This window comes from Mandrillus leucophaeus, unplaced genomic scaffold (genome assembly GCF_000951045.1).
Source record: "Mandrillus leucophaeus isolate KB7577 unplaced genomic scaffold, Mleu.le_1.0 Scaffold706, whole genome shotgun sequence".
Classification (NCBI taxonomy): Eukaryota; Metazoa; Chordata; class Mammalia; order Primates; family Cercopithecidae; genus Mandrillus; species Mandrillus leucophaeus.
The window spans coordinates 119340-129393 of NW_012107653.1; positions in this window are offsets into that span (position 1 = coordinate 119340).

A 10054-nucleotide genomic window follows, 5' to 3' on the forward strand; every position below is an offset into this window, starting at 1 on the left:
CCCTGGCTTTGTGTTAGATCAATTTATTTTACCTACAGTAGTTTGGAGGTTATGCATTCCATTTTTATTACACTCCCCCCCAACTTTTGTCAGCCCTGATAGCTTTTTTCTTTTGCAGATACCTACAAAGAAGTCCTTTTATTTATTTATTTATTTATTTATTTAGACAGAATCTTGCTTGTTGCCTAGGCTGGAGTGCAATGGTGCAATCACAGTTCACTGCAGCCTCAATCTCCCCGGGCCCAAGGATCCTCCCACCTCAGCCTCCTGAGTAGCTGGGACTACAGGCATGCGCCACCACATGCAGCTAATTTTTTTAATTATTATTTTTCATAGATATGAGGTTTCACTATGCTGCACAGGCTGGTCTTGAACTCCTGAGCTCAAGATATCCTCCTGCCTGGGCCACCCAAAGTTCTGGGATTACAGGCATGAGCCACTGTGCCTGGCCCTACCAAGCAGTCCTAATTTCTATTCTCCATTCTCTCTAAATCTGATAGCCTGTTCCATAAAACCTGTTTCAGAGGGACAAATGCCTCTTCCATGTTCCTAGCATACTAGAAGTAGAAGCCAAAGCCATAAGGTTTCCAGCATAAAAAATGGGGGAATAGCTTCATGACCTTGGGGAAGGCAAAGATGCCTTAGAGCATAAAAAGCATTAATAATAAAAGAGAAAATTGATAAATTGGGCTTTCTCAAAATTTATATGTTTTGTTCATCCATAGACATTATTAACAAAATGGATAGGTAATGTACAGGCTTAGAAAAATATACTTATAGTACATGTAGCTGACAAAGGACTTATAACCAGAATATATAAAGAACCCCTACAAATCAACAATAAAAAGAAAAATCCATTGTAAAAGGGGGCACAAACTTGAATGGACACTTCACAAAGGTAGATATCTAGTCCTCAACATCTTCAGTAATCAGAGAAATGCAAATAGAAAATACAATGACATTCCACCACACTTCCACTAGAATGGGTGAAATCAAAAGACTAACAGCACCAAATGTTGGTGAGAACATGAAGAAACCAGAATACTAATACATTATCATCAGGGGTGTAAAATGGTACAGCCACTTTGGAGAAATCTTTCTCAGGTTCTTATAGTTTAACATTTGCTTACCATACAACCTAACAAGTTCACTTCTGAGTATTACTTAGCCAAAGGAAATGAAAACATGCCTACACAAAGACTTGTATATGAATGTTTATATCAGCTTTATTCATAATAGCTAAAATTCAGAAACAATAAGAGAATGGATAAACAAATTGTTGTACCTATATACAGTAGAATACTATTCAGCAATAAAAAGTATTAAAGTACTGATACATGCAACAACATAAATCTCAAAAACAGTATGCTTGCCCAGCACAGTGGCTCACACCTATAATCCCAGCACTTTGGGATGCTGAGGCAGGTAGATTGCTTGAGCATAGGAGTTTGAGACCAGCCTGGCCAACGTGGCGATACTCCTTCTCTACTATCAATAAAATTACAAACATTAGCCGGGCGTGGTGGCACACGCCTGTAATCCCAGCTAATGGGGAGGCTGAGGCATGAGAACCACTTGAACCCAGGGGGTGAAGGTTGCAGTGAGCCCAGATCGTGCCACTGCACTCCAGCCTGGGCGACAGGGTGAGACTCTGTCTCAAAAAGGAGAATTAAAAAAAAAAAAAAAAAAAAGCCAGTATGCTGAGTGAACAGAGCCAGACATAAAAGAGTATCGCAGGATTCCATTACATGAAACCTAAAAGCAAACGAAACTAATCGGTGGTGATAAAAATCAGAAAGTGGTGTTCAGGGGAATAGAGGGGAATCTGACACTGGGCAGGCAAGCGCCAAAATTGAGGCTTAGCCCAGGAGGGTTCTTAGCTTCTCCCAGGAAAGAATTCAAGGGCCAGCAGGTGACATTAGACAGCAACTTTTATTGATGTGGCAGTGTACAGCAGCAGCAGAGGTACTGCTCCTTGCCAAACAGGACTAACCCATTGGCAGTGTGCCCAGAGTAGCAGCCCTGGAGCAGTTCTGCAGCCATATCTATACCCACTTTTAATTATATGCAAATTAAGGGCCAGGTTATTCAGAAATTTCTAGAAAAGGGGTGGTAACTTCCAGGTGTTGCCATGGCCATGGTAAATTGACATGGCACACGGGTGGGTATGTCTTATGGAAAGCTGCTTCAGCCCAGTCCCTGTTTTAGCTAGTCCACAATTTGGTCTGGTGTCTGAGCTCCACCCCTGGAGTAGAGTCCCACCTCCTACCTAAAATTGACTAGAAACAGGCACAAAGGACCTTTCTGGGATGATGAAAACATTCTACATCTTGTTTTGTGTGGTGGTAACATGGGATTATACAATTGTTAGAACTCTTCAAATTGAACATTTAAGATGTGTGTGATATATTGTACATAAATTATACTTCAATATACCTTAATTCCCTCTCCAGAGAAAGCCACTTTATTAGTTCGGTGGGTATCATACCAGACCTTTTTCTATGAGCTTCATGCATATATATGTACCTATAGAAATATTGTTAGAGGGTATCAAATGGTACATACATTTCACAACTTGGTATTTTCATTCTACAATATATCTTGGGGCTCTTTTCTTGTCAATAAATGTTGATCCTTTTAACTGTTGTATTGTATTCCATAGTGTGGCTATAGTATGGTTTATTTAGCCATTCCTCTACTGATGGACATTTAGGTTTTCTTTAATTTTAAGCAATAAAAAAACAATGCTGCAAAAATTATCTTTGCAAATTTTGACAATTGAGTAACTGGTAAGTGGTATAACAATGTTGCAGATTACATTTCTCTATTAAGTAGTGAGGTTGAGCCTCTGTTCAGGTTTATTGGTTACTTGTAGCTCTGTAAATTGCCTGTTCACATGCTTTGCCCGTTTTCCTGGCACAAAGGATATTATCTTTATCTTACTGATTTTGCCAAAGGGCTGTATTTAGTATAGCTAGTACTTGTTTCTCTGTTTCATATGTTGCAAATATTTTCTCCCAGTCTGTAGCTTGTTTTAATCTTGTTTATGTTGTCTTTCTACATACTGAAGTTTTTCCATTTTGATGTAGTTAAATGAATCAGTCTTTTTATTTATGGCTTTTTTCTTCCCCAACCGAAGCCTATGAAAAATACTCTCCCAGCTCGAGAACATCCTGGCTAACACGGTGAAACCTTGTCTCTACTAAAAATACAAAAGATTAGCCAGGCCTGGGGCGGGCGCCTGTAGTCCCAGCTACTCGGGAAGCTGAGGCAGAAGAATGGCGTGAACCCGGGAGGCGGAGCTTGCAGTGAGCCGAGATGGCGCCACTGCACTCCAGCCTGGGCGACAGAGCAAGACTCCGTCTCACAAAAAAAAAAAAAAAAAAAAGAAAAAGAAAAGAAAAATACTCTCCTAAGTACAGCCATGGTGCCTCACACCTGTAATCCCAGCACTTTGGGAGGCCAAGGTGGGTGGGTCGCTTGAGACTAGTTCGAGACTAGCCTGGGCAACATGGTGAAACCTCGTCTCCACAAAATATACGAGAATTAGTCAGGCATGGTGGCGCATGCCTATAGTCCCAGCTACTTGAGAGGCTGAGGCTGGAGGATCACTTGGACCCAGGAAGGCCGAGGCTGCAGTGAGCCATGATCACACCACTGCACTCCAGCCTGGGCGACAGAATGAGACCCTGTCTCCAAAAAAAGAAAAAAGAAAAAGAAAAAAAGAAAGAAAGAAAGGAGAAGAGAAAAGAAAAGAAAAATACTCCCCTATACTGTTATAGTACTATTGTAAGTTCTAAAAATCTATTTGGAACTTAATAAATGGCATAAGATAGGACTCTGATTTTTTTTTCATACGGATACTCAGATTCCCAGGAGCATCTATTGAAGAGATCCTTTCCCCTATTTGAACTTGAAATGCAACCTTTACCATACACTTAACTAAATGCCATATACTTTATCCATATATACTTGTATCTATATGAGAATATATAGGTTAAATACAAGGATCATATTGCACATACTATTCTGCATTATGTTCTTCCTCAAATTAATTATAAATTTAGCACTATCCGATCAAACCAATTCATTTTAACTAACACTCAAAACAACAGTTTGAACTGGAACGTAATTTCTTACATTTTCTAAATCTGTTGGAACCAAAACAATGACTAAGTGGAGCAACACTTTCATTAGAGGAAAAGAATTAGGCAGTTACCTGCCTTTCCAGCAGAAACCATGTTTTGAGTAACCAAAAAGCCCAGTTAATGAGGGAAAGTGCTTCCTTCTAGATTAGGAGAATGTTAAGTAATACACACATAAAAATGATAGAATTCAAAAATTATCATTTTATGACACCGTCCCCCCCAACACCATAAAATAATTGATTCAGAAAAGGATCATGGATGGATGCTTGTATCATCAGGTGCTAGCTATGAGGGAAAAACATAACTTTACAAAAGAGGAATTATATCATCATCACCAGCTTAACCCAGTTTGATACGTTTGGTTGGGATTTTTTTCCTAGCTTCTTGAGATAGATGCTTTGATGGTCTCTTTCCAGTCTTTTAGAAATTCATAGGTTTTGGCCGGGTGTGGTGACTCATGCCTGTAATTCCAGCATTTTGGGAGGCCAAGGCGGGCAGTTCACTTGAAGCCAGGAGTTTGAGACCATCCTGGCCAACATGGTGAAACCCCATCTCTACTTAAAATACAAAAATTAGCCGAGCATGGTGGCGCACACCTGTAATCCCAGCTACTCAGGTGGCTGAGGCATGAGAATCGCTTGAACCCGAGAGGTGAAGGTTGCAGTGAGCCAAGATCACACCATAGCACTCTAGCCTGGACAACAGAGCGAGACCCTGTCTCAAAAGAAAAATCATAGGCTTTTAAAAATCAAGGGCATTTTTTAATTATGTTCTTAATATTTGTGTATCTATATATAATTTTACCTAAATTTTTAAAAATACAAAAATAAAAAGGATTCAACATGGAATAAGACAAGGCCACTACTATCTCATTTGTTGCCTTTGCATAAATTAGACAAAAGAGATTCCTCTAGGAAGATGCCACCCAGTTGGCACATGGCTTTGTGCAAATTAACAAAAGGGATTAATTACAAATTAGCAAAAGGGATCACTTTAATCAGGTTTATTGATGTATAATTTATACACAGTAAATTTTGCTCTTCTAGGGTGTAAAGTTTTATGAGTTTTGGCAAGTGTATGTAGTCATGTAACTACCACCATGATCAAGATATGGAATGTTTTCATCACCCTACCAAGTGCCCTTGTACCATATAGTCAACCCTCTCTCTTCAGCCTCAACCCCCAAAAACCACTGATCTGATTTCTATCCTACAATTTTTGCTTTTCTCAGAATGTCATATAAACGAAACAAGACTTTTTATGTCTGAGATTCATTTAACATAGTGCTTTCGAGCTTCATTCATGTTGTTGCTTGTATTAATTGCTTGGTCTTTCTTATTGCTAAGTTGTATGCAATTGTACAGTACAATTTATTTATTCACTCACCAGGTGATGGACACTTGAGTTGTTTCTAGGTTAGGCCAATTACCAAGAAAGCTGCTATAAATATTTGCATGCAAGTCTTTGTGTGGACCTATGTTTTTATTTCTCTTGTTTAAATACTAAGCAGTGGGATTGTTGGGTCACATGGGAAGTGTATGTTTAACTCCATACAAAACTATTTTTCAAAGTGGCTGTACCATTTTACATTCCCACTAGAATCATATGAGAGTTCCAGTTGCTGCAATTCTCACATGCACTTGGTTTTGTCATTTTTAAAGCCACTCTAACAGATGCAGCTATTCTAATCTTTGACCTGTATTTCTAAAATCCAGTTGTTTGTTTTCTTAATATCGAATTGTGAGAGCTCTTTACATATTCTGGATAAAGTCCTTTATTAGCTTTGTTAAGTTACAGATATTTCATCCCTGTCTATAGTTCAGCTTTTCATTTTCTTAACAGCACCTTAGAAAGGGCAGTAGTTTTTATTTGGGTACATCCAGTTTATTTATTCACCATTTATGGTTTGTCCTATTTGTGTCGTACCAAAAATTGTTTGCCAAACACAAGATCACAAATATTTTCTATTATATTTTCTTCTAGACATTTTATAATTTTAATAATCTTAATGATTATTAATAATTTTAAAGTTGTAGCTTAATTTTGCAATAGCTAAAGGATATAGTCTGTGTTACTTCAACCTTTGCAGTTTGTTGAGACTTACTTTATGCCTTTCATGTAGTGAAATTTTGTAGATGTTCCTTGTACCTAAAAATAAACTGTATTCTGCAGTTTTAGAATGCAGGATTCTACGTTTGTCAGTTATGTTAAGATTACTTGTGCAATTCAAATATTTGACATTCTTACTTATTTTTGTCTTATTTTATCAATACTGAGAAAAGTTGGTACAATGAAACACCAAGTGGCTATAATAATGAACACACTACTGCCGCATGTAACCAAATGGATGAATCTCACAAACATAATGTTGAGTTATATTATTAAAAGCTGTATTATTAGATGCATGCAAATTTAGAATTATTTGATCTTCCTGCTGAATTGACTCTTTTATCATTACGAAATGTCCCTTTTTGTCTTCACTACCACTTCTTGCTTTAAAGTCTACTTTATCTGATATTAATACAACTACATCAGCTTTTTTGTTAATATTTGCATGGCATATCTTTTTCATCTTTTTACTTTTAGCCTTCTGTGGCTTCATATTAAAAGTGGATCTCTTATAAGCAACATATAGTTATTTTTTAGTCCATTCTGACAAGTTTTGTGTTTTAACTGGAATGTTTGGCGCTTACCTACAATATATATTATAGATGGTATATTTGGTATGTTGGGGCTTAAATCTACCATCTTACTATTTGCTTTGCATTTGTTCTTCCTGTTGTATATTGCTTTTTCTCTTTTCTCTTGCCCTCTTTTGAATTGCATAATGATTTTTTATAATTCAATTTTCCCCATTATCTTGTTAATTATAGATTTTATTACTATTCATGTAGTGGTTACCTTAGAGAATAAAAAATACATCCTAGACATTACTCAAGCCTAGTATAAATTTTACCACATTGTCTGACTATAGCACACTCCTAAATAAGTATTAGATCCCTTGCTTACATTCCACACTCCATCTGTGATTCCAAAGCCTGTGAGTTTTTCTATATATATTACTGCCTTGGAGACCAAGTGATGTTGGTCATACACCTTGGCCCTTTAGCACAAAGAAAGGGATTTTATCTCCATCAAGAGAGATTTATAAACTGGTACCCATATGTATGCGTCATTTCATAATACACGTGCACCATTCCAAACACAGCCATATCCTGAGCTCTAGAAATCTAGAAATCCATCATCTAAAAGGGGAAGCAATGCAGGAAAATTGGAGTTGTGCGTATTGGAGTCAGAGTAAGATGGAAACTGGAAACGTTTTCACCCTCTCTTGACCTATCTTCATTTATTTTATAGGTATAACTTGACATTCTTGAACCTACCACTTGATGTTAGCAAATCCTGGAAAGGGATGGGCTGTTCTAGTTGTGGTATTGTGGGCGTTCATTCCCATTCTCTCTCTGTTTTAGTATATTTTCTAAATGTTCTACTATGAACACATTTTATTTATTTATCTATTTATTTAATTTATTTATTTATTTAAGACAGAGTTTTGCTCTTGTTGTCCAGGCTGGAATGCAATGGCGCTATCTCGGCTCACTGCAACTTCCACCTCCCGGGTTCAAGTGATTCTCCTGCCCCAGCCTCCCAAATAGCTGGGATTACAGGCAGCTGCCACCATGCCTGGCTAATTTTTTTTGTGTTTTTCATAGAGACAGGGCTTCACCATGTTGGCAAAGCTGGTCTCGAACTCCTGACCTCAGGTGGTCCATCCACCTCTGCCTCCCAAATTGTTGGGATTACAGGCGTGAGCCACCGCACCCAGCCTGAACACATATTATTTAAATCTTAGAAAAAATAGGCTGGGCGCAGTGGCTCACGCCTGTAATCCCAGCACATTGGGAGGCCGAGGCAGGTGGATCGCTTGAGCTCAGGAGCTGGAGACCAGCCTGGGCAACATGGTGAAACCTTATCTCTGCCAAAAATACAAAAAAGAAAAATTAACCAGGCATGGTTGCACACACCTGTGGTCCCAGTTACTCGGGAGGCTGAGGTGGGAGGATCCATCACTTGAGCCTGAGAGGTGGAGGTTGCAGTGAAGCAAGATCACATCACTGCACTCCAGCCTAGGTGACAGAGTGAGACCTCCTCTAAATAAATAAATAAATAAATAAATAAATAAATAAATCCTAGAAAAAAATAAAATTAATACCACACATAGTAGGCACTTAATTGTAGTGAGCACTTTATCCATTCCTCTTTGTTATAGAGCAAAATAATACTGTTCATTATCACTACCAAGCTACCACTGGGTCTCTTACTTCTATAATCCCAGTGTCTTTCCCAAAGACAAGACTGGTTCTCACTTTCCCTGAGATTCAGTTTCCACTTCTTTAAAATGAGGATAAAAATCCCTCCTCAAATAATTGATCTAAATATTTAACGTTACCATGTGTGGGCAGAGGCCAAAGTCTATGCAAATTGATCCCTAACCTAATGGAGAGAGGCACACAAAAAATACAAGAGTCCCTTGAAAGAGCAGCCATGGTAGAGTTTGCCAAGAGCACTTGCAAGAGAGTGCCGGAAATGTAGTCTGAATCCATGGGATGAGGAGCCTTGCATGCCAGCTGGGAAAGAGTGCATAGTTCTCTTAGGTGGGTAGCGGATTGCCTCTGAGGGTGTTTGTGTGACGGTATTAGAGCTAACTTCAGGGAAACCGTTCTGAGCAGCTGTGTGTAAAGTGGCCTGGTTCTGGAAGTCATTATAGGCGTATGGTATTTGAGGACTTGAACCACCTGCTCTCTCCAGGGAGCGCTCTACAGTGTGGACATTAGCCAACCTTGATGGAGAAAGACAGAATGGAGACAGATGCCACCTGGTGATTAGAATCAGAGTTGCAATTATGAAAGTCAGAACAGAGGACTTTGCAAGGGAAAGAGGAAAGGAGGGAGAGGCTTGGACTTATTGGCATCAGCCAGATCTTTCTGGAATGTACCACTCACTGTCAGCAATCCTCTGAATATAGGACTTTCTGTGGTCTCTAAGCCCTAAAACTAGACATCCACTTCCTGCCTGAGCTGAAGCGAAAGCTGCATGTGTAAGTGTGTGATTATTTGGGGTGAAGAAGTTTGAGACATAGCAACACACACGTAAGTAGATACATCACCAAATCAATTACTCTGCTCTTTTCCCAAGAAACCAGCATATTGTACACATATTTCCAAGACATAATATATGTGTATCTAATTTTTTTCAGTTGGGGATACATATTTTTGCTCTTTACAAATTTTTATCTTTTTTTTTTTTTTTTTTTTGAGACAGAGTCTCACTCTGTCGCCAGGCTGGAATGCAGTGGTGCGATGATCTCGGCTCACTGCAACCTCTGACACCCTGGTTCAAGCGATTCTCCTGCCTCAGCCTCCGGAGTAGCTGGGATTACAGGCATGCATCACCATGCCCAGCTAATTTTTGTATTTTTAGTTGAGACAAGATTTCACCATGTTGGCCAGGATGGTCTCGATCTCCTGACCTCGTGATCTGCTGCTTCAGCTTCCCAAAGTACTGGAATTACAGGCGTGAACCACTGTGCCGGCCTACAAATTTTTATCTTAATAAATGTTCCTGATTACAAAATTTCAAACAAGCCAAAAAGGTATATGTGTAAATTAAATTTATCCTGTCTGTTTCATCTGCGTGACTCTCACTTCCTGACCCAAATATTTTCACTGAAAATAGGTGCATGTTCTCCAGATGTTTATGTACATGTAATTTACTACTGTATAGCTACATATAAAGAAAAATATTTACATAAAATATACAAAATACACATATTCTTCAAAACTGTAGTCATATTATACATGTTCTTCTGCAATTTTCCTATTTCACTTAATATGATACCTCTGATT